Source organism: Physeter macrocephalus, chromosome 8 (assembly GCF_002837175.3).
Source record: "Physeter macrocephalus isolate SW-GA chromosome 8, ASM283717v5, whole genome shotgun sequence".
NCBI classification, from domain to species: Eukaryota; Metazoa; Chordata; class Mammalia; order Artiodactyla; family Physeteridae; genus Physeter; species Physeter macrocephalus.
In genome coordinates this window covers 118100024-118106585 of record NC_041221.1, presented here as the reverse complement: position 1 = coordinate 118106585, position 6562 = coordinate 118100024, and the positions used below count along the sequence as shown (strand labels likewise).

Sequence of the window (6562 nt, the reverse complement as noted above, 5' to 3'; positions counted from 1 at the left end):
CCAGTGAGTCTGCATCTGTGGTCTCTTGGCCTCTTTTTTATTGTAGCCGAGGTCTCTGAGAGGGATAGTTAACAAAATACTCCATTTCTAAGAGAAGATACTTTGTTGGAAGAAAGAAAATTTGCCAAACCTAGTGGGCATTCAGAACTTTAAATCTGAGTTCCTTTCTTTAGTTCCTTTTCTAACTTAACTATCTAAAATGTTAAAAATTGTAACTTCCATTGCTTCATTTGATATAGTTTATAGACTAATAGAAGGGAGTTAGAGAAGGAATATATAATATCGCATAAATGTCATCCTAGTTTAGGTAGTGTTTCTAAAATAACTAATACTTAAAATTGATTTCTTCCTTGTAATATAAAAACTTCATCATGTTTCCTAAAACATGATAGTCATACACAGTAAGTAGGTCTCTGCTCACCACAATAAATACCACCAGTAAAATTGTTTTGTTAAGTCTCTGAACTAATACTTAAATGACATACATCCTTTACCAACTCTACAGTTTCAGGTAAGGATTTAGTCATTTTAAAAGATTAGATAGTTTTAAAACTGCATAATATGAATGTGGTTGAAAATCACATACTTATTTATGTTCATTAATTCCATTTTTATAATAGTGCCAATCTTTATTCTATTTATTCTTATGTTCTAGAGAGTAGGGTTTTTATTCCTTTTAAACTGTGTACCTAATACATATACAATAAATGAAAACATCTATATAATGATAAAAAAAGAAGATACAACATGATTCCATTTTTGTGAACTTCAAAACCATGCAAAACCAAAGAATATTCTGTTTAGAGATACAACCCTATGTGGTAAATGTTTCAAAAAGTATTAGTTAATACACTTAGTGAATTTTTTTCACTGTGAGTAGAGGAGAAGGATGGGATCTGGAATGAACCCTCAGAAACGTCAACGTTTTGGATTCTTTTCTGTGTTTCTTTTTTCCTTAAGGTAGATAGTGAATAAAAGAGTGTTTGTATTTTTATTCTTTATACTGAATCATATGTTATAAATACTATTTTGTATTTCAACGTTCATACTAGCAATTTTGAAAAAAGCAAAAGAAAAAATTAAGGATAATCATAACTAGAAAATAATTAATATGTAGATTTTTTAAAAAATCATTGGAGAAGGGAGGAAGGTCAAAGAAGAACTCAATCCAAATTCAAGAAAAGGAAAGCTAAAGGATGAATAGATAAATAAGATCTCAGCAAGTAGAAAAGGAAAATATACAAAGTTCCCTTTGGAGGAGGGAACAGCTGCCAGGGAATGGCAAGAAAACTGGTGGCTTTACTGTGAAACTGAGAAAGCTAAAGATGTGAGACAAGCCTGAAAATAGAGATAGTAACCCGAAAGGACTTTAGTGCTCAGTGGACGAGTTTGTGAGGTTTGTTTTTGTTTTCTTTTATGTATAAGAAACATTGGAAGTCTGTTAAGATTTTTTAAATAGTATATCCTCAATATATTATGTTTGAAAGCCAATTGGTTGTCCTGTGGAAGAATTGGAAAGAGAAGTTCAGAAACAGGAAGAACTATGAGGGGCTCAAAAGCATTGTGACTTGACTTACTTTTCACATTTAATGCAAGCACTGTTTTCTAGCATTTATGCTTAGACCTTCTACAGAAAATTCACTTCTGCAATGTGACTTGCTCAATACCCTGGGCTCTATGGCTCGAGGCACTTCCTCTGCATTTTAAATTCTTGCAGTCTAAAATGTTTACTGTAGTAAACATTGTTGGTTTCTTTCCTCAGAAAACACAGACGAAAAAAAGCTAAGATGGAGAAACAAACAAACAAACAAATCAGGTAAGAAAAAGAAGAAGAGTGAGTGATAGATAACCCAGTAGGGAGGGCAACAACAGGAGGGGACTGGGAACTACAAAACGTAGCTCAGAGAGGCTGACTGGCCTTAAGTAAAGCACTTAACCTTTACTCCCTTCAGTTTCTTCATCTGTAAAAAGAGAAGTTCAGCTAGATGACCCAAAGTCCCTCCAGAAAAATAAATGGATGATTTATTCTGTAATAGCATGATTCTATTACATCATATGATTCTACTGAAAAGGTACAAATTCATTCTTGAAGAGCTTTCCTTGTGTTTAAGATACTAAAGCAAGTATTAAAATAATGCTAAAATATATTATATTATTATATGTTTGAATTTCAACTTTAGCTTCATAGTTTTATATTTTTCAGGGGTTTAATTTGGATCTAGGAACAAAATGAAACATTAATAACTGCCACAGCCTCCTGGCAAGTTATTATTTTGTGATAGAGAGCAAGAGGAGGAATGCAATGATCTGCTCAGCACTGCTCATCATCACATGTTGTTTTTGAGACCAGAATTCAATGATTTTTTTTTCCCTTTGCTGCATTAAAATGATGGCATTTTTCTTAAAATGTACAGGGCTTTTAATTGTGTAAAGATTGGCCTGTTTAAGGTACCAACTATTTCAAAAAGAACAGTCATTTTAAAAAGCAGCAGAGGGCTTCCCTGGTGGCGCAGTGGTTGAGAGTCCTCCTGTCGATGCAGGGGACGCAGGTTCGTGCCCCTGTCCGGGAAGACCCCACGTGCCGCGGAGCGGCCGGGCCTGTGAGCCATGGCCACTGAGCCTGCGCGTCCGCAGCCTGTGCTCCACAACGGGAGAGGCGCCTGTGCTCCACAACGGGAGAGGCCACAACAGTGAGAGGCCCGCATACTGCAAAAAAAGAAAAAAAAAAAAAAAAAAAGCAGCAGAGCAACTGGAAGATTTTATGAATAAAACAAATACAAATCAATCAAAATGAATACCATTAATAAAATGGTAATGGAAAGAATTACTATTATAGCCATCACAATTATAAAGGCTTGTGGAGTAAGAAAACTATACTTGGGAAGTATCTATTATATTAATTCATTTTTATCTTTTCTTTTCAACTCGAAAGCAGAAAAATATTTGTTAATTGGCCTAGTGTGTTTTTGTTTTTATATTATATGTGTCCTTACTGTAGTAAAGTCTTCTTTTGTACTGTGTCTTGCTAATAAAATTAAAACTTAAAATTGCTTTTAATTGAAATTTTAATTGCTTATAATTGCAAAAAAACCTTAAAATTACAAAATAAAATTTAATTGCTAATAAAGTAAAAATGGCAAGTGTGATTTAAAATAGCTAATATTTGAGGTAGCTTATCTGTGTCAGACATTTAGGTACATTATTCTCTCCTTGAACAAACTCTAGCTAGGCTCCTCTGACCCCTTTCTCAACTAGACCTCAACCTTGATCTATAAAGACTTGAATACCAGCATAGTTTCTAACAGCTCAAGGCCACATCCTTAGGATGATCCTGGTTCCACTAATAGTTCATGCCTGAAAAAACTCAAAGCTGCCAACAGAATTTAGTTTGTTCCAGCCAATACCTGAAGATAGGGCCCCTGTCTCCCAGTCTCCATGGGAGGATAGGAGCCAAACTTCTATAAACTCTGGTTAGCAAAACCATATCGGTTTCATATAGACCACCCCCCCGCTTCCTGCTTTTTGTAATTTTACACTTCCCTGGCTCTACTTAACCCTGCCCACCTCCCTCCTTATTCCCTCATTCTCCCTTTAGAATGCTGGGTCACCTCTGTACAAATCAAAGTTGAGTTCAATTCACACTAGTCTCTTTTCCTTATTTCCCTATTGCTGATTAAAATCTGTCCTTACCACTTTAGTATCTAACATTGTTTATTTTTCACCCTAATAGATTCTTAGGGTCAAAAATAAACAAATTAGAAGAAATTAGGCCAGAAAAGTAACTTACCTGGCAAGACAACATAATTAGTAAGTGACAACACCATAATTTCAATCCAGGCTTGTTTGATAAACACTGTTAATTACCTTGCTTCTCATTTGGACAAATATAGTCAACTTTTCTTAAAAATTGAGAATAAATCTTATATTGAAGGTTACTTAATTATATAATACTTAAAGTATGAGATATAGGCCTTTGAAAGTCCATTGCCATTAGAATTCACAATTGAGAAAGCTAACTTCTGTTAAAAATTGCATTAAAATAATTAATTCAAAAAGGAAACTATAAAAGCCTAAAAATAGTTCTATGTAAAATAAATATTTAAAAGACATTATGTTAAATAAAAAGAATATTGACATGTTTTATTTCTGGATTTATTAATGGAATTGATAATCATAGGAAATATTTCTTTATAAAAGTTCAGCTAGATGTTTATAAATTCCTTCAACAGAAGCTACAAACAGAAAGAATATAGGCTTGAGAATCAGAGACTGAAGTTCTAATCATAGTCCTGCATTTACTGATTATGTAATTTGAGCAAATTGCTTAATTCCCTGAGCCTCAGTTTCTTCAGCTACATAATAAAGACAACATTGTGGTAGACAGAATTCTAAGATGGTCTCCAAGATTTCTGGTTCATTCTGTACATGCTCTATATGGTTTTGTGGTTGAATGTGCATGAGACCTATAAACACAATGCATTCCCATAATTAGGTTCCATTATATGGTAAAATGATCATATTTTACAGATGTAATGAAGTGCCCTAATCAGCTGATTTTGATTTAATCAAAGGGGATATTATCCTAAGTAAGTGGACAAGCTCTTAAAAGAGGGTATAGATGTCAGAGATATGTACTTCTGTTGGCTTTGAAAAAGTAAATTGCTATGTTGTGCAAGGATAATAAGTAGGTGACCTCTTGGAGTTGACTGCAACCTCCAACTGTCAGCCAGGAAGAAAATGAGAACCTCAACCCTACAACCACAAGGAAATGAATTCTGACAATATCTGACTCATCTTGTAAGAGGACCTCTAGCTTCTGAAGAGATCACATCACCGCTGACAACTTGATTTTAGCCCAGTGATACTATAAACACAAGACCCATCTAACTCATACCCATTGTCTTTTGCATTGCTGAATCACTCCTCTGGTATAAATGCAATTCCAGATTATAAAGCATGAAGTGTTTTTAAATGCCTCAGCTAGTAAGGGCGGAAGCAGTGTGGCAGAGGTCCGAGCTGGGCTGCACTCCCCCCACCCCGGGCTGCCACGATGGAACTCAGCATTTAGTACCTCCCAGAGAAGCTGCAGTGGGACCTGGAGGCGGAGCACGTGGAAGTGGAGGACACGACTCCCACGTTGCATGTCCAGCTTCCGAGTCCTCGTGGTGTCAGCCAAGTTCGAGGGGAAGCCACTCCTTCAGAGACACCGGCTTGTGAACACTTGCCTAGCAGAAGAGTTCCTGCACATCCCTGCGTTTGAGCAGAAAACCCTGACCCCAGAGCAGTGCGCCCATGAGCAGCAGAAATAAGGGACCCAGACCAGCACACCTATTAAATTATGAATCAACCCCCCCAAAAATATAAATAAAATAAAATAAAATGCTTCAGCTATTTCTCTGATAACAGAGGCAAGAAGGAAATAATAAGGTGCCACTTGACTCATTATCACTTCCTTTATTATTTTCATGACTATTTGGGGAAAAATAAACCTTCACAGTTGCTCTAAATTCCTCATTTTCTCTTTTTTCTCTACTCCAAATTTTCAAATCCAATTCCTAAATATGGGATAAAGGCTCCTATACGGTAATCTTTTTTCTAAAACTGTAGTCACTGGGTGGGTCATCTTTGTTGTAAGGCAGCTATTTCAGTTAGAGTCTCTCAGTTACAAGTTAAAGTATATTTGGCTAAGGTGGTTTAAACAAGAATCATATTTCTTTATTCCATATAAAAACAAGAAGTCCACAATAAACTTTGCTTTAGTGGTTGAACAACTGGAACCTAGATTCTTTCCAGTTTCTATTTTACCATTATCAGGTGTTGGTGATGGGTTTTCTAAGCAAAGCATAGCTGGTGTAGTACCAACCATAATATTCTTAACAGCACATCAAGCAGGCAGGAAGTAGATGATGTCATATAGGGCCTTTATCTTATACCATCCTTTCTTTTATTCATAAGATAAACCTTAATAGAAAGCACTCCAGTGAGACTCCTTTTTAGCTACCATGGGCTTCCATGACTGTTAGCAAAGGAGTATGGAATTGCTATGTTTGGCACAGACAAATACAGCTCATTCCCTGGTGATGGACACATCACCATTCAAACACGATAAGAAGTCTTTTAACACAAAAAGCCAGATAGCCTAGCAATGATGACTACCTTACTAGGGATCTTTTCTCAATATTGTGGAAGATGCTGCTGCTTTTGGTGACCATTTGTCTTACACTAGGGCTTGGGACAAATTCCATAAGTCCTACAGTATGGATTAAGAAATGACTTAACTGGGAAAAGGGGAAATGTACAAAGCTATAGAGCTTATAAGAGAAGGTAATCATCCTCCATCTTCCAATTATTCCACAAAGAACAGTGCTGGGGCCTGGGAGATTTGCTGGAACGAAGTGTATGTTTCTGTTTCAGTGAAGGGACCCCAATCCTCCAATACTTTTCATTCTTGCTTATCAGTTAAAGGATACACAGACTGCACAGACACCAAGATTTTAGTGCTTGGTTTTATAGTAGCTTTATGGGAATGATAGCTGACTAACACCTGAAAACAATGGGTTCT

General features: G+C 36.1%; 1 pseudogene; it reads left to right on the top strand.

Moving 5' to 3' along the window:
• Nucleotides 1-5050: 5050 nt before the first annotated feature.
• LOC114486669 (bolA-like protein 2) lies at nt 5051-5309 on the top strand (annotated as a pseudogene).
• The last annotated feature ends 1253 nt before the right edge of the window (nt 5310-6562 follow it).